Source organism: Chiloscyllium punctatum, chromosome 27, assembly GCF_047496795.1.
Source record: "Chiloscyllium punctatum isolate Juve2018m chromosome 27, sChiPun1.3, whole genome shotgun sequence".
Classification (NCBI taxonomy): Eukaryota; Metazoa; Chordata; class Chondrichthyes; order Orectolobiformes; family Hemiscylliidae; genus Chiloscyllium; species Chiloscyllium punctatum.
The window spans coordinates 19,063,355-19,087,443 of record NC_092765.1 but is presented as its reverse complement, the minus strand read 5'-3'; the positions used below and the strand labels follow the sequence as shown (position 1 = coordinate 19,087,443).

The 24,089-nt window shown below is 41.8% G+C and overlaps 1 long non-coding RNA gene across 4 annotated transcripts in view; it reads left to right on the top strand.

Annotated features, from left to right (window-relative positions):
* Positions 1 to 24,089, top strand: part of LOC140453503 (uncharacterized) — a 179,063-nt gene that overhangs the window by 45,039 nt on the left and 109,935 nt on the right. Inside the window, exon 1 of one of the 4 annotated variants that reach the window (XR_011952407.1) lies at positions 21,626 to 21,901. The exons of 2 other annotated variants lie outside the window; for them this stretch is intronic. This is a non-coding gene — a long non-coding RNA (uncharacterized lncRNA). Of the gene's footprint in view, positions 1 to 21,625; positions 21,902 to 24,089 lie in introns of those variants that run through there. One more of the 4 variants, XR_011952406.1, reaches the window with a different exon arrangement.

Here is a 24,089-nt window from a genome sequence, read left to right as displayed (position 1 = left end):
TATACCAGGTCCCAAATTGCTTTATAACCAATGAAATAAATGCATCCACCGGTTTCACATAAACAATTGGTAATGAGCAGATAATCTGTTTTACAGATGTTGGTTGAAGTATACATGTTGGACATGAGAATTGGGAGAACCTCACTGCTTTTCAAAACATTGCAAGGGGATCTTTTACATTCACTTGACATGATAGATGAGACCACAATTTAACATGTCTTCCAAAAGAAAGCCCCTGGAAGAATGTTCCAGTCCCCTCAGGACTGCAATCTAAGGACCAGCCTGGATTATATGTTAATGTCTGTGGAGCAGGGGCTTCATACAGAATCTCCTGCACGTGAGGCAAGATTGTTATCCACAGTTGACACCAAATTAATGCTGTTAATTTAAATTAACTGGTCTCATGACTTAGCTGAAATAGTGGATCAGGAACAAGTTGACCAATTCACAAGAAGTTCCCAAGTGTTCGCTAGCTTTAGATTAAATATAAAGAGGTATTAAAAATCTGACAACATCCCTTGTCATGTTTGGTCATTGCAGCCACAAATAACTCGCAGGACTGTGGAAAATAAATGCTGACTCTGACTTTACATTCAATTTCCAACTTGGAAAACTAAAAGGCAACATTAACCAAAGTAAATGCTTCAAAGGGAGCAAGAATTGTTTTAATCTAACTCATTAACTGCAGCCAGCTTAATCCACTGAGCATTGGACTGAGGCAATATTTAGTTTTTTTTATGTATCTCATTTATCATTTTTTTTTACAAAATATTTCTGGGTGTTTATGCTCCACTTGCTCATTGAGATAACTGGTATAACTAAATTACTGCTATGAATGTAGATGTTTCATAGATACCCTCACACCCAGACAGAAAACCAATACTGTACCAATACATGGATAAAAGGGATAACCCAGAGAGACCAAGGCTTCACGTTGCATGCAAAGATTCTTTAGCACGATATCAGTGCTGAGTAGGGGAGTTCTGTCTAGTTTCTTATGACATACAACTTACAAACAAGGATTAGGAGTATACCACTCACCTCTTCGAGCACATTCACCATTTAATAAGACTATAGCTGAACTGATTGTAAGCATAAGTCCGCCTACCTGTGCCTACCTCTGCTAAACTATTACCCCTTTGCTAAACAAGGATTTATCTACCTTAAAGAACTTCCAATTCTTTGCTCCCACTGTCTTTTCAGGAGGTGAGTTCCAAAGACTCACAACCCTCTGTGAGAAAAAAAATCGATCTCATCCCTGTTCTAAATGGTTAGCCCCTTGTTTGTAAACAGTAACCCCTGATTCTAGATTCTCCCATAAGAGGAAACCTCATCTCCACATCTACCCTATCAAAACCCATCAGGTCCTTACATGCTTCAACAAAGTCATCTCTCAATCTACTAAACCCATATGGATAGAAGCCTTGCCAACCTTTCCTCACATGATAAACTGCTCATGACAGGTATTAGTCCAGTAAACCTTTTCTGTTTGCTGTGCATTTACATCAATCCTAAAATAAGATGACCAAAATTCATGCACAGTATCCCAGGTATTTTCTCACCAGTGCTGTATAAAACTGAAGCATAACATTTTGTATTCATTCCTCGCTTAATACGTAATAACATTCTTTTAGCTTTCTTAATTACTTGCTTCCTCTGATCTTCTGTCATTCATAGACAACAACACCTAGATCTTTCAGCATTTTGGGGCTCTGCAATCTCTCAACATTCTGATAATATGCTTTTTGATTCTACCTGAAAATATGGACAATTGCACGTTATTCACATTAGTCTCCACTTGGAAGATCTTTGTCCATTCACTAAACCTATCTATATCTTGTTGTAGCCTCCTTACATCCTCTTCACAAATCACTTTCCTACCTGTCTTTGTGTTGTCAGTAAATTTGACAATTGTACCTTTGACTCTTTTATGCTAACTGTTTGCTTCCTGTTAGTCATCCAATCTTTTATCCATGTCAGTATATGCAGGGTGTCTACACTACGAAGTTGTTAATTAATCCTGTCTCAGAATTGCCTACTGCTGCTCCTAGTTCTTATGTTGTTATTGTGCAATACAGGACTGGGTATTGATTGCACTCTGGTAGACTCCAGAATCTGCCATTCTAAGTATTGATCCCAAAAAAACATTCCATGATCTCCTCATCTGTGTTCATCTGATTTTTCCAGTCTATATGTAGATTAAAACCACCCATGGTTAGTGTGGGTGGCATTGTGGTGCAGTGTTTAGCACTGCTGCCGCACAGTGCCAGGGACCTGGGTTTGATTCCATCCTCGGGCAACTGTCTGCATGGAGCTTACACATTCTTCCCATTTCTTCATGGGCTTTCTCCAGGTGCTCGGGCTACCTCCCACAATCCAAACATGTACAGGTTATGTGGATTGGCCATGCTAAATTGCCAATAGTGTTCAGGAATGTATAGGCTACATGGATTAGCCAAGAAACATGTGGAGTTATAGGGTAGAGTTATGGGTCTCGGTGGGATGATGTTTGGAGTGTTGGTGTGGACTCAACAGGCTGAATGCTGCTTACATACTGTGGGGATTCTATATCTTTCTGACAAGCTCCCAATATTTCTTTATGCTTCATCCTATTGTGAGGTGTCAGTTAGGAAGCCTGAGCACCATTTTCATAAGTGACTTCCTGCTTTTATTATTTCTCATCTCCTTTCAAACCAGCTCCACATCCTGGTTTCCTACATTTAGGTCATTCCTCTCTGTTATGCTAATGTCAGTGCTAACTGACAGAGCCCCTCCTCTAACTTTTCCTCGCTTCCATCTGAAATGTCCTGTATCTTTCAATATCCAAATATCAGTCCATATCACCCTGCATTCATGCCTCTGTAATTGCAAATACATTACTTATTTATTTCTGTTTAGGTTCTCAGTTCTCCATCTTAGGTCAATATTTATCATTTATCCAACATCACAACATCAAATTATTTGCTTATTATTGTAGTGGTGTTTGCGGGGTATGGCGATGTGAGAATTTGGCTGTCACCTTTTCTACATTACAACAGTGACGTTTTGTTTAGAACCAGTATTTCATTCGCTGTGAGGCATTTTTGCATGTTCTGAGTTTGTGAACAGCACTATAACATTTTGAGTTCTTTCTTTCTTCTATGTTTCTATCTAAAGCATGCTGAAAGTCTTGTATGTATAGTTTGACTTCATGCAATTGTCACACTCCGTTCCTGTAATATTTGTCTGCCCTACCTACTTATGTCATGCTTTCCTGTCACAACCCAACCTCCCTGGTCAAGTGTCAGCTCAAGTTGGTTGCAGGAACTGTCATGTTTGAGTCACTGCGTTATACATTCAAGAGCATTTGAGCATATAATCTTGTCTGACAATTCAGAGCATTGCTGAAGAAATTGTTATCGCTCAGATGAGATGTTAAACTGAGGCCCCATTTGCCAGCTCAAAATGGACATTCTATGGCCATATTCAATGAAGAGCAGAAATTATTCCAAATGTAAAAAAACTGAAAGAACTGTGGCTGCTGGAAATCAGAAACAAAAGCAGAAATTGCTGGAAAAACTCAGCAGGTCTGGCAGCACCTGTGGACAGAAGTTAGAGTTAATGTTTTGTGTCCAGTGACCCTTCCTCAGAATTGACGGTAGCTAGGAAAGGATTGTCTCTTAAGCAAAAGATAGGGTTGGGTGGGAGGGATAAGTAAATGATAGGTAGATAACAGGCATGCTTGGAGAATGAATAGCCATGAATTGTCCAGGGATGTGTAGGCTATGTGAATCAGCCATAGGAAATGTGGGATTAAATGGTAGGTGAGTGAGTCTGGGAGGGATGCTCTTCTGAGGTCCGTGTGGACTTGGTGGGCTGAATGGCCTGGTTCCACACTGTAGGCATTCTATGATTCCAGGTCTTTCTGACAAACTCGCATTATTTCTTTCTTAATGCCGACCCTATTGTGAATAGATGTAAATGGGGTCCATTAGTGGTTAACAATGGGTTGTAAGCAAATCATCCGCCGACATTTCTGCCACCTCCAAACAGACCCCACTACCAGGGATATATTTCCCTCCCCACCCCTTTCCGCCTTCTGCAAAGACCGTTCCCTCCGCGACTACCTGGTCAGGTCCACGCCCCCAAACAACCCACCCTCCAATCCTGGCACTTTCCCCTGCCACCGCAGGAACTGTAAAACCTGTGCCCACACCTCCTCCCTCACCTCTATCCAAGGCCCTAAAGGAGCCTTCCACATCCATCAAAGTTTTACTTGCACATCCACTAATATCATTTATTGTATCTGTTGCTCCCGAAGCGGTCTCCTCTACATTGGGGAGACTGGGCACCTCCTAGCAGAGCGCTTTAGGGAACATCTCCGGGACACCCACACCAATCAACCACACCGCCCCGTGGCCCAACATTTCAGCTCCCCCTCCCACTCTGCTGAGGACATGGAGGTCCTGGGCCTCCTTCACCGCCGCTCCCTCACCACCAGACGCCTGGAGGAAGAACGCCTCATCTTCCGCCTCGGAACACTTCAACCCCAGGGCATCAATGTGGACTTCAAAAAGTTTCCTCATTTCCCCTTCCCCCACCTCACCCTAGTTCTAAACTTCCAGCTCAGTAACTGTCCCCATAACTTGTCCGGACTTGTCCTACCTGCCTATCTTCTTTTCCACCTATCCACTCCACCCTCTCCTCCTTGACCTATCACCTTCATCCCCTCCCCCACTCACCCATTGTACTCTATGCTACTTTCTCCCCACCCCCACCCTCCTCTATCTTATCTCTCCACGCTTCAGGCTCACTGCCTTTATTCCTGATGAAGGGCTTTTGCCTGAAACGTCGATTTCGAAGCTACTTGGATGCTGCCTGAACTGCTGTGCTCTTCCAGCACCACTAATCCAGAATCTGGTTTCCAGCATCTGCAGTCATTGTTTTTACCCTGTGTGTAATAGCAGATCATGTGATAACAAGGCCTGGTGTCTTAGTGTGGGGAACAGCATGTGGAAGGTGCTCAAGTCCTAAAATTGTTGAACTCAAAATTGAATCTAGGAAGCTGTGGAGTTACCAAACTGAAAAGTCTGCTCTTCCAGCTTATGTTAAGTTTCACTGGAGCACGGCAGCGAGCCTGAGACAGAGGTGTTGACCAAGCAACAAGTTAGTCCAAGTGTTCCGGCCTGCATTCTTATCTCCATCTGGCTTTAAGTAAATTAGCCATTGTATTTGCATCAGGAAAATTAAAACTGTTCGCATTTGGGGGTGGGTGAGTAAGCAGAGGGTACAGATTTAAGCTAATTGGCAAAAGGGTTAGAGATGATCTGAGGAAAATTCCTTTCTACGTTGAGCTATTTTGATCTGGAAATGTACTGCCAACAATGCGGTGAAAGCAAATTTCATAATAACTTTCAAAACTAAAATTGAATAAATATTTAAAAGGCTGAAAGAAGTTGCAGGGCTATCAGGAAAGACTACCAGAATTAGATTTTTTAAAAGGGTTGTCCCATGCATGATGGATCAAACAGGCCACCTTCTATGCTGTAGGATTCAATAATGCTACATAGAAAACATATCCCATTGATGGGAATGTATTATGATGTAGCTAAAATATGACATTTTAGCATGTGGTTATATTTTAAACTATCTCTTTTAGTTCAACTTAGAAAGGGAGCAAGTGACCTCTTGCTAGTTCTCACCCATTGCTAAACCAATGCAGTTTAATTATCATGAGGACAAGGGCTCAGATTCAGTTCTGCTGAAACCCAGGTGTCAGTTTTCACTCCTGAAACCAAAGGCAAATGCAGCTGTCAGGCACAGACTTACTGTCTCAAAGACTTTGCGTAGAGAGGGAGACAAGAACGGTATTCCTGCAGGTGACACAAGAGAGCAGAATATATTGCTGTTAGCTAACAGATGGAATGTAGTTAGAGGATGTTCTCTGGTTGAAGAGATAGAATCCCTGGAAATTTACAGTCATTGGAAGATGCTTCATGGCATAACTGAGAGAAGGAATCATTGGAGGGAACCATGCTGCTGGAGGCTGGTTTAGGATTTTCAGCAGACAGAGGGAAAGGACCTTCAGTGGTCACTAGATGTTATCACTAAGGAAGATGGCAGAAATGAGCTCACTGAATGCTGGGAGTCACTTTGGGCCATTTGCTATAAAGGCTGCATTTATGCAGGGAGCACGTTGAAATGGAGAGTGCTGAAACTCTTAAGGGATGTCATCTGCACTTTAGTGTATAAAGTAATGTTTAATCAATGTTAATTTTTGAGTATTTTGTACAGTAAAATCATAAAATGTAAAATTTTGCCATGTGATCCTTTTGGGTTGGTCACTGGGAATTCAAATCAATTTTTTAAAGTTATTAGTCTGTATAGGCATTATGGCAGACGACTTGAGAACATGACCAGGTGCTATATAAGACCAAGTTCTTTCTTACTTACACTTGATTCTGCTTTCAAAGCCTGGTCTTAAGAGTATATAACGATGCTGCATTCCTAGCTCTAAGGTTCTCTGTTCTGAAACCACGATAGGTATCATTGTGCTGCTCCTCTCCTTGCTGTTGACTGTCTTCAAGTTGCTAACAATCAAGCTGGTGGCTAGCCTGACACATGGTCCTGTATCAGGAGGCCTGCTTTAACTGATTGTGACAATGTGAGGGTCATGGCAGCTTCCTCAGTGTTTAATAACTGGTGTTGCTTCACGTCAATAGCATTGCATATTTATTGCACATGATCAGAAAGGCAGCTACTTTCATGAAGCTCAGAGCCATGACTTCAGTCAGTTGCCGCTTGTACCTTGGAACTGGATAGGTGTCCAGCAGCAGGAGGAGGCATTCTGGCTATCACAACCTGTTATACCAATCAATTCAATAATGGCTAATCTGTATCTTAACTGTACCTATTCTGCCTCCATTTCATCTTCCTTAAAATCAAAATTGTATCAATCTCACTGTTGGAGGGCAAATGTTCCAGATTTCTGTGTCCTCTTGTAAGAAGAAGTATTTCCTGACATCAGCCTTTGCATCGTGTAGCTTTATTTTTAAGATTCTGCTCCCTTCTCCTGGACTCCCTCCGTTAGAGGAAATAGTTTCTCATTATATACCCTATCACACCCTTTAATCATCTCAAAAAGCTCAATTAGTTCAGACTGTGAGCATTCCAGGCTACATCTGGAAGAAACCCTAAACTCCGAGGCACACACACGCACACAAAAAAACCTATTTTCTTACACACAGGCGGTTTGTCAGGTTGCTGAATGTGTTTAGCTCCATCCTGTAATTTTCGTGCTGACAATGATACAAGGGATAATGATCATTCTGGGTGCATTTAATAACATGCTAAAGATCCCACTTTTTTTTTTCTTTAATCCATCAACTCCAGCTTAAAATGAGCCTGGGAGCTTTGAACCAGCTGCAGTTAAAAAAAATATTAGAATAATCCACTTATTATTTGGGAGATTTCTGCATGTAGTCAGTATATCTGTGGAATGGTATAATACTGACACTCTACTAGCATTGAAAGGGGGCTTTAGGGCAAATTCTTTGTTTTTTGTTTTCAAATTTTGTTGAACAGAATTAATTGTAAGATTATTATTAAAGTTTTGCCCATATAACATGAGCAACAATATACATTTATACATTACCTGCTGTTTACATCCCAAGGCATGTGCATATCTCCAGTTGTGATTGGCGGCAAATTTTGTTTCATTATTGTTCATGTGGTGTGCCTTGGGACATTTCACTACACTATAGACACTATATAAGTGTAAATTGTTGTTCTACTGTAGGAAATGCACAGCCAGTTTGTATGCAACAAAAGCCACAAAAACTGCAAAGAGATCTTGACTATTATCTTCAGTTTGTCGTTTTAGGCTAAGGGGTGGCAGATTTAAAACAGAGATGATGAGGAATTACTTCTCTCTCAAACGGTCATGAACGTGTGGAATTCAGTATCCCGGAATGTAGTGTACTGAATACAGATTGGTAATTAGGGGAACTGGTAGGAATGTGGTGTATCGGTTGAGATCTGCCATGATTGTATTAAATAACGGAACAGGCTCAAGGGACTGAATTAGCAGCTCCTGCCCCTAGTCCTTCTCTTCATATTTCTTATGTTCATTGTTGGACTGATATAAAAGATCTCATTAACTATTTCAAAGAAAAGCAAGTGAGTTCTCCCTGTGTTCTGGCTGACACATATCTGTTGGTTAGCATCATCAAAGCACAGATTATCTGATTATCAAATTGCAGTTTGCCAGACCTCGCGTTGTGCAAGTAGACTGCTTCAATTCCGACATTACAAGAGTGTTTTCTCCTCAGTTGTACTTCATTGGTTTTGAAGTGCTTGAGATGTCCTATGGTTATGAAATATCTTACATAAATGAAAATTATTTCTTTTTCTCCATGATTTCTTCCATTTCATTCTCCCACTTTCTCAATGTCTAGTTGGGCTCATTTCTTATCCCTCCCTGGATGAGCTTCCAGGTCATTCAGACTTGCTTAATCAATAATTCCTTTCTTCTTCTGCTCTGTGGAGTTTAGTTTGTAAAGAATAAGTCAGACAAAATACTTTATCTTCCATTCATAAATCAGAGCCAGTAATCAGCTGACAACCTAAGGCAGGGTCTTGATCACATCTGGAAAGGAGTTACATACAGGATTAAAAGCAAATATTAATGTAGCCAAATTGAAAAGGAAGAGAAAGAAAACAGAAAGAGAGAAAAGAATGTGGAGAGCCAAGAAAAGACTGAGAGAATGCATACAGACCAAACTAGAGTCTGAAGCAGCGATAGTGATGGGGTTAAATTTAATATTGGTGGAAGGGTTAATGGAGAACTGATGCGTTGCATCCATATATGGTGATTTCAACAACTTAATTGACTACTTGGCATTTAACTGACAGCATCTGGCCTTACCCAAGGTTTAGGCCATCAGTTATGGAAATCCTGAGCGCTGAGAGCTGCCATCCAATTAGAGGCCAGTGGCTGTCCATTGCCAGCGTGGGACTGAGAGCGGAGGCTGCTATTGGTAACGTTCCAGGAACTCCACCAGCGATTATCACTAAATCCGTACACACAGGCAAATGAGTTTGAGATGGCAAAGTTGGAGGTGGAGGGCACGGAGATGGCTTTCAACAGTCTCCAACGCTTGCTTACCAATGCTGAGTATCTTGATTGGGCAAAGAATGCCTGACAATGAGAGTTCCCCCACCCCCAATCCTCCAATAGGATACATTAATTCAGGGCAGCATTCAGGAGGCAGGAGAGAGCCATGTGAATCTCATTTAATGACTGAGGTGGACTCAGGGATACTTAGTGTCATTTGGCTTACTAATGAGCCTGATCAGTATCCAGGTGAGCTGTTCACATTGGCCACTTTCCACCTCAATGTAACCTTGGAGTTTTTCCCATTGCTGGGAGCCTAGTGTGTGGCCTCTCTTGTGATGAAATAGGGCCTGGCACCATATTGCCTGCCTAGACAACAGGCTGGATTAAATTATCTCCTTTGCCTCTATATTGGTTTGACACTGGGAAGTTTTGACCAGGTGTGTCCATGCTGATCTTCAGTGATCTCACGCTGAAATACAAATATGTGAGATAATCATGTATAGAATTGTATCATGCTTCACTTTGTCTCTTCACATGTGAGAAATCTACTGACATTTGCTGCCAATTTCACAGACAGAGATAACTTCTTTAGGGGTACAGAATTCTGGTGATTATATCACTGCACTACTGATCTTATAGATCAGGACTATTCGTCCAGAGAACATGAATTCACATTTGGTATCTATTTAAAAATTGAAAATCTGTTTTAAAAATATGTAGATCAAAAAATAAATCAGCCAAAGTGACTACAAAGCTGTTGGATTGTTGTAAAAACTCAAGGTTTTAAATTTAAATGGAACAACTTGCATTTATACAGGACCTTGAATATTGTAAACATCCCAAAGTGCTTTAAAACAAATCTTGACTTTGAGCCATGTAAATATATGTTAAGGTAGTCAATAGTGAAGTTTTAAGGAGTGTCTTAAAAGATCAGGAAAGGCAGGGAAGGGAGAAAGGTTCAGGGAATGTATTCCACAACTGAGGGTCTTGGTGGATGAAAGCTCACTTGGAAATAGTAGAGTGGAAGCAACAGGGTATTCACAAGAAACTTGAATTGGCGATGAGCTGATATTTGGGGGATTTAGGGCTGGGGTTGGTCACTGTGATACAAAGGGGAGAGATCATGGAAAACCAGAATAAAAATAAGAATTTTAAATTTGATGCATTGGTGAAGGTGACCAGACTAAACTAGACTGAACTGCTAATGATGGATCATTTGTCTGTTTATGGTAATATTTAAAGAAATATCTTGTGCAGTACAAGTGCAGTTCTAACTTCAAAAGGAAAAAAGTCTTACTTTGTAGTTAGTTAACCAGGATCAGCAAATAAGCTAAGGAAGAGCATCAAGCCAAAAGATAAGGCTAGGTGTCTGAGAAAAATGTTGGAAATTCAGAAGACTGAAAAAGCAATGGGAAACAATAAAACACAAAAGGGAAAAGAAAAAAAAATTCAAGGCATTTTAAGTGAAATAAAGTAACAAATAGAATGTGATCCTATTAAAGACAGTGTGGATGAGACCACAATGAAACTTTGTGTCAGTTGTGGTTCTGTTCGCCGAGCTGGGAATTTCTGATGCAGACGTTTCATCCCCTGTCTAGGTGACATCCTCAGTGCTTGGGAGCCTCCTGTGAAGCACTTTGTAGTGGTTTGAATCTGCCGCTTCCGGTTGTCAGTTCCAGCTGTCTGCTGCAGTGGTCGGTATATTGGGTCCAGGTCAATGTGCTTATTGATTGAATCTGTGGATGAGTGCCAAGCCTCTAGGAATTCCATGGCTGTTCTCTGTTTGGCTTGTCCTATAATAGTAGTGTTGTCCCAGTTGAACTCATGTTACTTGTCCTCTGCGTGTGTGGATACTAAAAATAGCTGTCGTGTTGTTTCGTGGCTAGTTGGTGTTCATGGATGCGGATTGTTAACTGTCTTCCTGTTTGTCCTATGTAGTGTTTTGTGCAGTCCTTGCATGGGATTTTGTACACTACATTGGTTTTGCTCATGCTGGGTATCAGGTCCTTTGTCCTGGTGAGTTGTTGTCTGAGTGTGGCTGTTGGTTTGTGTGCTGTTATGAGTCCTAGTGGTCGCAGTAGTCTGGCTGTCAGTTCGGAAATGCTCTTGATGTATGGTAGTGTGGCTAGTCCTTTGGGTTGTGGCATGTCCTCGTTCAGTTGTCTTTCCCTTAGGCACCTGTTGATGAAATTACGGGGGTGTCCGTTTTTGGCGAATACATTGTATAGGTGTTCTTCTTCCTCTTTTTGCAGTTCTGGTGTACTGCAGTATGTTGTGGCCCTTTTGAACAGTGTCTTGATGCAACTCCAGGGAATTCCTAGAGGCTTGGCACTCATCCACAGATTCAATCAATAAGCACATTGACCTGGACCCAATATACCAACCACTGCAGCGGACAGCTGGAACTGACAACCGGAAGCGACAGATTCAAACCACTATAAATGCTGGAGGAAAGATCACAGAAGCGCTTCACAGGAGGCTCCCAAGCACTGAGGATGTCACCTAGACAGGGGATGAAACGTCTGCATCAGAAATTCCCAGCTCGGCGAACAGAACCACAACAATGAGCACCCGAGCTACAAATCTTCACACAAACTTTAAACTTTGTGTCTATTTTCACTGTGAAGTCAGTGGGCAAATATATAGAGGTACTAGGAAATTGAAAAAGAGCAGGAGTGGGAAGAATTGAATAGATTCATTTTAAGCAAAAAAGGTGATCGAGAAAATGATGAGACTTGACAGACAAACCTCCAGGACTTAATGGTTTCCTAGCAAGGAATTAAAAGGAACAGTGGAAAATTGCAGATGTGTTAGTCATAAATTTCAGAAGTTCTCTATATTCACAAACTTGCCCCTTTGAATTGTAAAATTGTAAAATTTTGAATAGCATACCATTGTTTAACAAATGAAAGAAAGCTACAGACTCATCTCTGTTCTGACAAAATTTCTAGACTCCACCGTCAAAAATAGTCCACATGCTTGTTTGCTCTAAGTGTGAACAGATCAAAGGCAGTGTGCGTATTTAAAAAGTAGGTCTTCTTTGACTGGTCTAGTTGAACTTTTCGAGGTGGTCAGTAATATTTTCGATTGAGGACTATCTATAGATATGGTGGTCTTTTCAGAAGGCATTTACGCTGTACTGCAAATGTGTATACTGGGGATCAATTGGAGCATTCAAGACTGAGATTAATAGATTTCGTTGGGTATAGGTATCAATGGATGAGGACAATGGCAGATAAATAGAGTTGAGGTACAGTTCAGCCATGGTCTGATGAATGGTAGCAACATCCAAGGGGAAGTAATGTTGTGATTGGGGGTAAACAATAGTGATTGAGGAGGAAGTAGTCAGGGAATGAATCATAAATCCCTACAGTGTGGAAACAGACCTTTGGCCCAACAGGTCCATACTGACCCTCTGAAGAGTAACCCACACCCCTGACTAATGCACCTAACCCACACATCCCTGACACTGTGGGCAATTTAGCATGGCCAATTCACCCTAACCTGCATATCTTTGGATAGTGGGAGGAAACCCAGGCAGACATGGGGAGAATGTGCAAGCTCTACACAGACAGTTTCCTGAAGCTGGAATCAAACCCTCAAGTGTGACACGGTGCCTCAGTGGTTAGCACTGCTGCTTCATGGCACCAGAGACCTGGGTTTGATTCCATCCTTGGGCAACTGTCTGTGTGGAGTTTGCACATTCTCCCCATGTCTGCGTGGGTTTCCTCCCACTGTCTAAAGATGTGCTCATCAGGTGGATTAGCCATGCTAAATTGGCCATGCTAAATTACCATGAGTGTTTAGAAGTGTGTAAATTAAGTGAGTTAGCCATGGGAGATGCAGGATTACAGGAATAGGGGGGTGGAATGCTCTTCAGAGGACTGAATGGCCTGTTGCCACACTGCAGAGGCAGCAGTGATGGGGGTTTGGTGGTGACTGGGAACTTGATTATAGGACATGTGCGATGAGAAGGGGGTGGAAGTGTTGGGAAGATGAAGGGACCAGAACAGACCTACAAAGGTGTACTAATATCAAATGAATCTTGAATGAACAACCTATAGACTCAGATGCAAGACCCAAACTGACACGAATATTCTGAAAAAGGGCTACTGGACTTGAAACATTAACTTCTTCTTTTTCTCCACAGATGCTGCCAGACCTGCTGAGTTCCTCCAGCAACTTCTGTTTTTGTTTCAGATTTCCAGCAGGCACAGCTCTTTGCTTTACTGAAGAGCACATTGCTAGGCATTATGGGCGAAGGGTATAGACACGTAGAAAATAAACTGAAGCTGAGAAAGAGATTCTTAAGCCTGTTCATGCGGTTTACTATTTGTTGTGCATGAGTCAACTCCAGTGTAATGTGACTTTGGGGGGTTGTCACCAATATTAATTACTGGGTTGTGAATTCTCTTCCAATGGCTTAGGTAGTTGGGGCATTAGTCAAAGGCAATCATTGCACATAGGAACCTGAGTTAGCAACTATGATCCTCAGTCTGTGTTGAGTGGATTTTACTGAGGTCACATGTATGTTGAATGTGCCAAACAGCTGGCACCCTGAAACTAGTGCCACCTAGTCACTTGCTAGCAAATGCCCCCATGTGAGCAACAGACAAGGGTTAGATTTAACTGTAAAATTCCCACAGACAAATGTGTTTGTTCATGACATCAAGCATGCTGGCATGAGCTACTTACAATTGTTCACTATATGTGGATCCATCTCACCAGGATTTGGCAGAGGACAGCAGAATAGTATAGGGGTGCCATATTTGGTTAAAGCCATTTCTAGATAATTCAACAAATGATCTTGTGACTCAAACCAATGCACCCTCGCAAATAAGCTTGTCCATCACCAACATTTTTGCAACTAATAAGCATAACAGACAAAGAGAATTAGGAAAATATCAAGTATTTTTTAAGTCATTGTTTCCTCTTGAAATTGATTAATCCACAGTTGCAACCTGAAGATCAATTTTTTTCTAAATACCTGGGAAATCTAGTGCAATCTTGCAGGGTGGGTAACTGACAGTACAGTACAACTAGATTTAGCATGCTAGACTGACAGACACTGACACTAACTAAGGCTGTTAAACTGCAAACAGGACAGAGAGAGGGAAACAGTTAAGGCTTGCTTCTGTGAAGCAAACCAGATAACCTTTTGGTTCTTTAGTGACTTGCCCTATTTACATTGGCTGTTGACTGGTGAGGGGGGAGGAATACAGAGAGAAAGAGAGAGAGAAAAAGACAAAGAATTCTGTGCTTGCTCGAAAGTCAACATTTGCTCTTTGAAAATCCATTGGGTTCACTTTAGTATGCAGCACGCACAGTGCATCATGCATTGGAATGAGGGTCTGCGGAGCTAAGATTTGCCTACAGCACCATGTATCAAGCTGATTGCAGCAACCATCGGGGCCTCTCCATAGCAACTCAGTGGTTGCTAAGATACTACATTACTGGAAGAGCTGGATAAATGGCCAGCAGCTTCTGTCACTGTCAATATTTTAAGCTGGATTATAAATGACTTGGCACCTTCTGCAGCACTGGGGCATTTAGGGAGGTTCTGGGGTTGCAGATCTTGGGGCAGGAGGAGAGGTTTCAAGGACTTTGTTGGATTTTACACCCTGGAGTTTTCTTTAAATAATTTATGATGAATCCAGCATTATTTCTGGTGGAGTTGCTTTGAATTTGTATGAATGAGCATGATGTCTTGACAGTACAATTTGCTGGCATTTTTAAAAAAATTGTGTGGACCCAAAGACTTTCATTTCCGTGGCTATGCCTTTGAGACCGACATGACTTCTCAATCAGGTCTCACTAAAGGCCTTTCAGTGTGAACTGCCCCAATTCAAGAACATCGGTTTTGAGGTATAATAGTCCAGAACCCCTAACTGGCGCTCAGCTGGTTAACTCATTGAACACTTATTATATTCATGGCAATTTGTAATTTAAAGTTTGTTTTCTTCAATTTGCCTTAAGAAGTCATGCATTTATCAATGTCTCAAAGAACTCCATCCCTGCTTCAAACCTTCACCTTAGAATTGCCAAAGATTACCTCCAGCATCGACAAGTCTCCTGAAAGTGAAGAAGGGTCACTGGACCCGAAATGTTAACAATGTTAACAATGCTTTCTCTCCACAGATGCTGCTGGACCTGCTGAGTTTTCCCAGTAATCTCTTGTTTAGGAAATATTGGAAATGGGGCCAATAGTGTTGGTGAGTGGGGAGACAGTTTAACAGGTCATGGTGTGGCTAGAGCCTGTTTGTTTTCTGATTGGCTATGGAAAGGAGGGCTATGTAAAATGGTCATATTGACAACAACAGCAGGAGTAACATGTGGAGCAGTTAGGGGCCAGGATCATGTGGTAACATCTCCAGGAATATGCCCAACAACGTTGACATCCCTACCCCTCCATAACACCGTTTAACACTAGATTTTTTATTCTTTCAGAGGATATGAGCGCACACAATCCTAATTGCACTTGAGCTCAGTGGCTTGCTAGGCCGTTTCAGAGCAGTGTCTAGATTAGAGTGGTACTGGAAAAGCACGGCAGGTCAGGCAGCATCCGAGGAGCAGGAAAATCGACGTTTCGGGCAAAAGCCCTTCATCAGGAATAGAGGCAGGGTGCCTGCAGAGTGGAGAGCAAATAATTTCCAATCTCTCAATGGTAACCTTGAACAAGTTAGCAATTTGACTAGGAAATGATGAGAATGGCTGATGAGAGATGGAATTACAGCATGAATCGAGAGAATGATGGACTTTGAGTTTGTGTGATGTTTATGCTTCATTTGACTCAAATGGGACACTCACTTTGCAACTTATTTAAGCTATTCTTGAGCAGGGAATGTTTGATGTGACAGTGAAACAGAAACTTCTGTTGGTGCTTTGGCGTGTTCCACTTGACATTGTTCTTAATGCTGATTCTGAGAGTCCAGAATCATTGGGTAGAATGTTATAGGAGCCTGCACGTCCTGTACGATTATGATTTGTGGCAGGATCAGATGTCCATCAAGGCTGATCTCAGTAGAGTATTGGGAAGATCTCCCTGCATCATTTATGGTTTTGACAAACAACATGCTGTATTTCTTGCTAAGCAGTGGGGAGTTGCCTGTTAAGGGGGATAATTGCTTGTTGACAGCCTGACTCACCACATTAATATTGAGCTTTCTATTTTATCAAAGTCATCAAACAAGCTAGACATTGAGAGAACTCTAGATGGAAATCAGCGCGACTACCTTGTAGATTCAGCTGGCTGCTTGCACTGGAGAATCTCCATGTTGGACACCAGGCACCAACATGTCAGGCTTCTGTCCATAGGTGCCAGCTACATGTTCACCAAAATTGGCATCCAATATGTGCCAGTTTCCGTGAAACCTCATGGCATATTTAATTTTCCATGTACAGGAAGCTTCTGCACTTCAATGTTGCACCTCAGGCTTCATCAGCAACTCTCATTGTAATGCTGCAGCAAGGACAGTATACGGTCGGGGATACACACCCAGCTGATGGATTGGACTAGCCTGCGATTTCCCCTTGTCTTCCATGGCCATGGAGAATGTCAAGAACTGTGCAGAGCAGCTGCAGACTGACAGTGTTTGATGGGCTTTTAAAGATGGTGAGGTCATAAGGAAAAATGATGTGTTCTGGGATATCTGCTGAATGGCAAGTTGTTTTGGGAATAGCTTGTGGTAAGATGTGGTCGGTAGCAAATGTTTGGCAAGATTCATCAATTCATCCATTCCCTTAATTAATGACAATTAATAAGACAAAATTTGAGTCCAATGTAAATAGAAGGAATCTTGCTCCCATCATTCAGGTGGATTTTACTTTGACACTTCTGTGTGTGTGTATCTATGCATGTGTTTGTGTATGTGTGTAAGAGAGAAAACAATAGAGAGATCAGGGAGGGAATTCAGTTTGAGTTCAATGTCTTTACATTGGGGGCCATTGTTGTCATTGGGCCTGTTGAAGATGAAAGAGCTCTCAGGACAATTAATGTCACCACCAACCTCCAGTCTTGTTTTGAGATGCAGATGGCCAGTGTTGGGTAGAAGGTATACAAAAGAGTTCAGGCAGGACAACTGATAATATGCAGTGGGCATGTCCCAGTGAGAATCAGCTGCTCCCATGAGAAGGGATTGGTGATGAGAAAAGGACAAATTACCTCTCTTCTGTAATACCTATTTCATGCTTAGAACATGAGACTAATTTCTTTACCTCACCACCATTTTCTAATGGAAGGATCTGGAAGTTAATGCTTGATTATTTAGTTGGGAACACTTGGCATAAGATGTGTACACATCTATGAATGATATTTTAACAAAATGCAGGTTACAAAAACCAGTTTTGCTCAGTATGACCTCATACAAACATCAGTGAATAAACATCTCTGGAGAGCACCACCAATTAGGAACTTTCTAGCTCTTCCCCCCCCACCCCCCCCATCTCATGCTGGGATGCCAAGTTGTGGGACCTTTACACTCCCCCATTATCCTGTCCCAATATCTATTCATCATGTGTGGGCTAAAGTGGGCTTCATTCTATCATTGTATCATTACATGGGTGGGGCTATCAACATTGTGCTTGCAGAGAACAGGCATACGTTTCACCAGCCAAATGGTTTCTTTCTAACCACAGGGGTTGCCATGAAAAAACCTGATTCTTTCCAGAACTGAAAGGCTCAGGTTTGCAAGAGTCACTCGGTAATAGAACACAGTAAGTTTCTGCTGTTGGTTGTGCTGCAGTGAGTGGCAGTGTCTTTTTGGCTAGTTAGAAGAGGATCATGAGGAGATTAATTGCTGCTGTGATAAAGCTAAGACAGAAGTGCAAGAGACCTGGGTGGCAGAGTTCACTTTTGGAGCTCAATGCTTGATCTAATGCAGGTTTGGGCCAGAGAGAGAGGGGACAATCTCCTCCATCTGCTGAGTTTGAAGGTCCAATGTGAAATCAGGAAAGCTAGAATCACTTTGATTCAGCCAACAAAAGCAAAGTACTGAGGATGCTGGAAGTCCAAAATGACAATAGAAGGTGCTGGAGAAATTCCACAGGTCTAGCAGCATCTGTGGAAAGAGATGCAAAGTTAACATTTGAGTTCAATCTGACTCTTCTTTGGTTCTCCACTTCTTTGCCATCTCCATTTCTGAATTGGTGCAATATTTCTGCACGTGTTCTGCTTTGGGGGCCTGTCCACCAGCTAATATCCTCCCCCTCATCTTCATCCTCAGTGCTATGACCTATTAGGCATTTAATTTCCTTTATCGGTACCCAACGTAATAAGACAATCTCATGTGACTTTTAAAGATTTCAACTGTGTTGCTAGTAGATCAGGAGGAGGTAATTGGCCTGGAGATTGTACCACGAGAGAGCAGGAGGTGAGCAAAAATACAGTACAGTGTGCCACATTAAACCAAAATGTGAAATAGGACCAGAAAATGAAGAGTGGGAAGCAGGAGACACAATGTCTCAGACCCTTCCACCTTCCATTTTGATGAAATGTCATCAACTTTAGCATTAATCCACCTTTCTCTTTCCACAGTTGTTGTGTAACATTCTGAGTATTTTTAGCATTCAGTCATACAGCACACAGAAAGGCCATTCAGTCCATTGTGGGTGAGGGAACAATATACCACATTAAGATAAATTTGTAATGAAACTTGAAATAGGATTACCCCATTCAGCCCTCTCTGGAAGAGCTATTCTATTTGCTCCACTCCCACAACACCATGGTTTTGCAACTATTTTTTTCTCTGTTAAGTATTTATCTGAAACCCTAGTGGACTTTACTCTTAAAACAGATTCCATCAACCTTCCAGGCAATGCATTCAAGATCATAACAACTTGCTCTGTGAATACATTCGTCTGCTTGTTTCCATTGGTTCTTGCACCAAGATGAGAAAAAATGTTTTCAAACAGTGAGTAGTTCAGGTATGGAAAAGTGGTGGAGGCAGGTTCATTTGAGGCATTATTTGGAAATTGGATGATTATTTGAATAGAAATACAGGGATATGGGGGAGAGGGAGGAGATTGGCATTATGTAACAGAACTAGTACAGACACCTTGGGCTGAATGGCCTCTTCTGCACTGTAACAATTGTGTGATCCTGTGATTATTTTACATCAGTGTCCTCTGATTACTGACCATCCTTCACTTACTCTATCAAAGTGCATCATCATTTTGAAGATATCTATTGAATCTCACCAGAAGATCTACAGGTTCTCTTGTCTCTCCATATGTCTGTTTTAAATTCATATTCTTAATTGCTGCAGTGTTTTGAGTTTTGCAATTAAACCTCACTTTGATAAAGAGTTAAGTCCAGGGTTCCATTTCTGTTCTGATCCCAACCAGCAGTCGATTGAATTGAATATTTGAGAAATGCTAAGGTGCTAAATAAACACAAACCTTCCTTTGCAGGCAAAAGCAAGCTGTTCCAAAGAGGAGTCATTGGACTCAAAATGTTAACTCTGTTTCTCACTCCACAGATGTCTCTTGTCTCTTTCTTTATGAACTACCAGCTGAAATAGTAGCACATTTATTTGATGTTCTCCATAATTTTCTAATATACCCCTTCCTAAATTATAGAAACATGGGAATGTTACAGCACAGAAAGAGGCCATTCAACTCATCATGCCTGCACTGGCTGAATAAACTAGTCACCTATTCTAAAGCAATTTTCCAGCAGTTAGACTGTGGCCTTGTTGCAGCACTTCAGGCACAGACTTGGGTTTTCACCTCAACCATCAAAATGGGCAACACATTACAGACACCCACCAACCTCTGGTGAAAACGTACTTCCTCCAGTCCCTTCTCATCCTTGTATCAATCACTTTCAGGGGAAAACAATTTACAGTGCTCCAGGGACAGAGGAGGATTTTAGTGTTTAGCTCTGGGGTGAATAACCTTTCTCTGTGCTGTAATATCCTGTGACCAACAGGACACTGAGTCCCGCATAAAGTTTGTCCTGTAGCTGACTATTTCTAAGTTTAAGTAGTCGGATTTTTCAGCCAAACTAGACAATGGACTTTCCAGAAAGGATAGCATGGTGGTAGATGGTGGGCCTGGGGACATAAAAAAAATACTACGACCAGGACAAGTTTACATTTATACTGCAGTTTTCAGTTTCTGATATGACCCAAGATGCTCTGGTGGAGGTGATGTGAGCACTGACTGAAAATAACAGTCAAAATGATCAACTTTGAGGTGGCTTTGGATATTCAGGAAAACAAGCAGTGGGAAACAGCCTAGGTTTGCTGACTGTTTTGGATTGTCCTTCAGACTCCAAAATTAAAACTGAATCTCCTGAATGTTGCTGTGAACAAACAAGAAGAAAAATCTTATCAAGAATAGAGTTTTTGTCATTTTCCTTCACCTATTTTATTTATGAGCAGTAAAGGTGTTGGCGAAGTAGAGAAAAGCTGTTTGGAGCCAGGAGGTCATGTGGGAAAAGCTCCAGGAAAACCTTCAAATCAAGTTGGCAATCCGAAGCAGGAAGCGTTCTGCAGCTTGGGAGAACTGGGGTTCGAATATTCTGCGAGACATAAGTGGGACATTTTGCAGCCAAACTCCAACGCTGCTACGTTGTTTCTCTGACTTTTGGCACCACCCCAAGATCAATGCACTCCTCCAAATCTGGTCCCTTGCACATCCCCCACATTCTTCGCCTCACCACTGGCACTTGATCAAAGTTGACTGGCAGCTATCCCTTCACCTGCCTAGGCCCTCAGACTTTCAGTTCCCTCAGCAAACCATTCTGCCTCATTTCCTTGAAAACCTGCTGCTTTGCCCTTGTCTTTAGCAAACCCTCATTGCATTTCCTTTTCTAGATTTGCATCAATGTTTATCTGATAATGCTCCTGTGAAGTGCCTGAGGATGTTTTGCTAAATTACAGGCACTCGACATATGTGAGATGGTGTTGCACACTTCAGAGTTGAAAGGGTTAAATTCCTCATTTCACTTATTCTATTCTGAATTCCCTGACATGCAATTGCTGCTGCCTTTATTGTACGGATGGCTGCTTCAGGTAACGCATGTTGGCACAAGAAGAAGAAGTTGGAAGCAAATGGGGCTGGCAAGGGGAAGGGCAATTGCCCCTCAGCATTTGTAGTGGCAAAGAAAGATATGTGTGATCTCACTTGCTTAACTGTATGCCTCTGATTAATGATATCGGTGGGAGGCTTGCTCTCTCTGGCCATTGTGGTAGTCCAGCTGGGGCTAAGAAATCAGCAATGTGTAATTCCTTCCCAAACTCATGACCTTATTCAGACAAAAAAAAATTCTGGGGGACTAAAAAAGGACAGATAGACATAATCTCTTCCCCCACACCGAGTCCACCTCCCAGTGTTAACACAGAGCCGCACATCTTATGAAAATCTGGAAGGGGCTTGGGCTGGAAGAGGCTGTCGTGTGTCTGTGCTGCGCAGGTTCTAATCAAATTCATCAGGGCACTTTTATAAAATATACATGAGCAACGCTTCGGCACCATACACTTCCCAGGATGCTTCACGGCAAAGAGCAGCAGTCTTGTGGCATATAAAGCAGTGTGCTTCCCTTGCCCACCAAAATGCAATTGACGGCAGGTGTTGGGTCTGTCATGTTTGGGTAAACATTGTACAACAGGAGTTTTGGCATCTTCCTGTTTATTTTTTTTTGTGCGTCTTCTTTTTTTCTGTGTGACGTGTGTGCTTTTATATATTTATATCTATATAGTCCTCGTGAAAACCCGCGTGGAGTAGCCGAGTGGCGACGTTTTTTTTTAAAAGGTAAGCTGTCGCTTTTGGAGAGAAAAGAAGAATAGATCTTGAGCTTGCGTGGTGAGTGACTCGATTGCGTGTTTTTTTTCCCTCTCTGTTTGTTTCTCTTGTCGTGCGCATTTTGCTTTTGTTCCCTTTTTTTCTTCTTCTTCTCCTTCTCCTTCGCTTTCCAAGTTTTGTAAACAAGTGCGCGCTGGTTTCGAGCTGATCTCCTGGCAAAGGAACAGATAGAATTCTCGGGAAGAAGTGGCTGGGTTGCAGATCGCAGAGAATAAGCTGGCACTCAGCTGGCACCACGCCAAGGACTTGTGTTGGGAGGGTTGCCAAGCTAGGTTGCCTATAGTGGAAGAAGCGAAGAGAGAGAGCAGGGAAGGCGGGTATGTGGAAGCTCAGCCAGCCAGTTGGTACACACACACACACACACACACAGACACACACACACACAGACACACACACACACACCCCTAAATACTTTATTTGTCCCATACAGACCACAGAGTAAGAGGACGAGAGACAGAGATAAAGGGGAATTAAATAAATAAATTCGACAGTATTCTGTCACACTGTCTCAAAGCACTTTCAGAGAGCAGAACCAAACGCAACAGCCGTGGTCACTCTTGTATCCATAGGCCTTGCGGATGGGTAAAAAAAGTGACAAACATGTTATGGATTCAAACTTCTGCTGCCGCTGTAGTTCAAAAGATGGTAGATGTAATTATTTTTGCAAAGATAATTTAGATTCTCATGATGCTCTATGAAGAATGCAGGTAAGATGATTGGACTCTAAATATCAAAATGATTGATAGTAAATTGCACAACTGAATGAATCCTAATCCTCTAGGCACTGTGCCAGTCAGTATGCCAGCTGGACAAAGTTCAGCAGGGCAAGAGTTAATTTTTTGTTGTGGTGTTGCACACCCCCAGTCCTTGAAATAGTATTCAAACCTAATATCTCAACTCAATTTGACAGAGTTTCAATGCCAGTGTAATAACAGTGAGCTGGTTGTCACTCGCATCCAACTCTAATTACTTTTTTTTCATGCTTGCATGTGGGGTTTTAAAGCATTTCATACCTGCTGTGTTGGATTGCATAGTTTGTTTAAGTAGCAGATTGTTTTGGGTGCTATGTGCCAACTAACAGCTTGGCATTGTTTAAAGACTGAACATTCATTTGATGTAAGCTGGCATTTGTTTCATACCAGGATGTGATTTTTTTTTATTCCTGGCCTTTTTTGTCTTTTTTCTTTCATAAGATGTGGGTCTCGTTAGCAAAGGCAAATACCCTTAAACTGAATGACTTTCTAAGCCATAGCAGAGGCCAGTTGAGACTCAACTACATTGTTGAGGGCCTGGAGTCACATGTAGGCCAGCCTGGGGAAAGATGGCAGATTGCTGAAGACTATAGTAAACTTCTTACATCAGGTTACAATGGTTTCATGGTCACCGTTACCCAGATTTATTAATTTAGTTTAAAGGGTAAAAAGTGCCATGGTGTGATTTTCTTCTGTTCCCACAGCATAAGCCTGGGTCTCTGGAAAACTAATCCAGTGATATTTCCAGTGTGTCACCATCTTCCCATTTGGCATTCACTAAAAACTCATGATGGAGGCAGTCAGTGCACCAATTTCCTCAAAAATAAATACCAATGTTACTTCTTCAGATGAAAGGCTATCTAAAATTATGAGCTCCTTTGTTCCTGCCATGACTCAGTGGACTGGATGGCACTCTAATTTCTGCATCAGAAGGTAGTGGGTTCAACTACCTGCTCCAGATACCCCAACAATCCAAGTTGAAACGTCCATTGTCAGTACTGAGGGAGCACTGTCATACTTGAAATGCATAGGCTCTACCATCTTGAGTCAAATTAACTGATCATGCAGCGCGATTCAAAGAAGAACAAGGAGCTCTTCCCAGTGACTTGGACAATATTTATCCCTCAATAAACACCTCAAAGCCAATGAGCTAATCATTATCACATTGTTTGTGGGAACATGTCATGTGGAAACTGGATGCTGCATTTTTACAACAGTGGTTATGTTTCCAAAGTACCCATTGACTGTAGAATCCTTGAGATATCCTTAGGCTGTGAAAGAAGATGCTTAAATACAAATCTTTCATTAACATTTGTACAGTTACAAGATTTATTTGCATGTGAGTGTAGCATTTTAGATTTTTCTTTGCCTTGGGTACTTGAATAGTTGTAAGAGAGGGTGATATTTTATTTAAAGGGCAAATTGCTAAACATCAT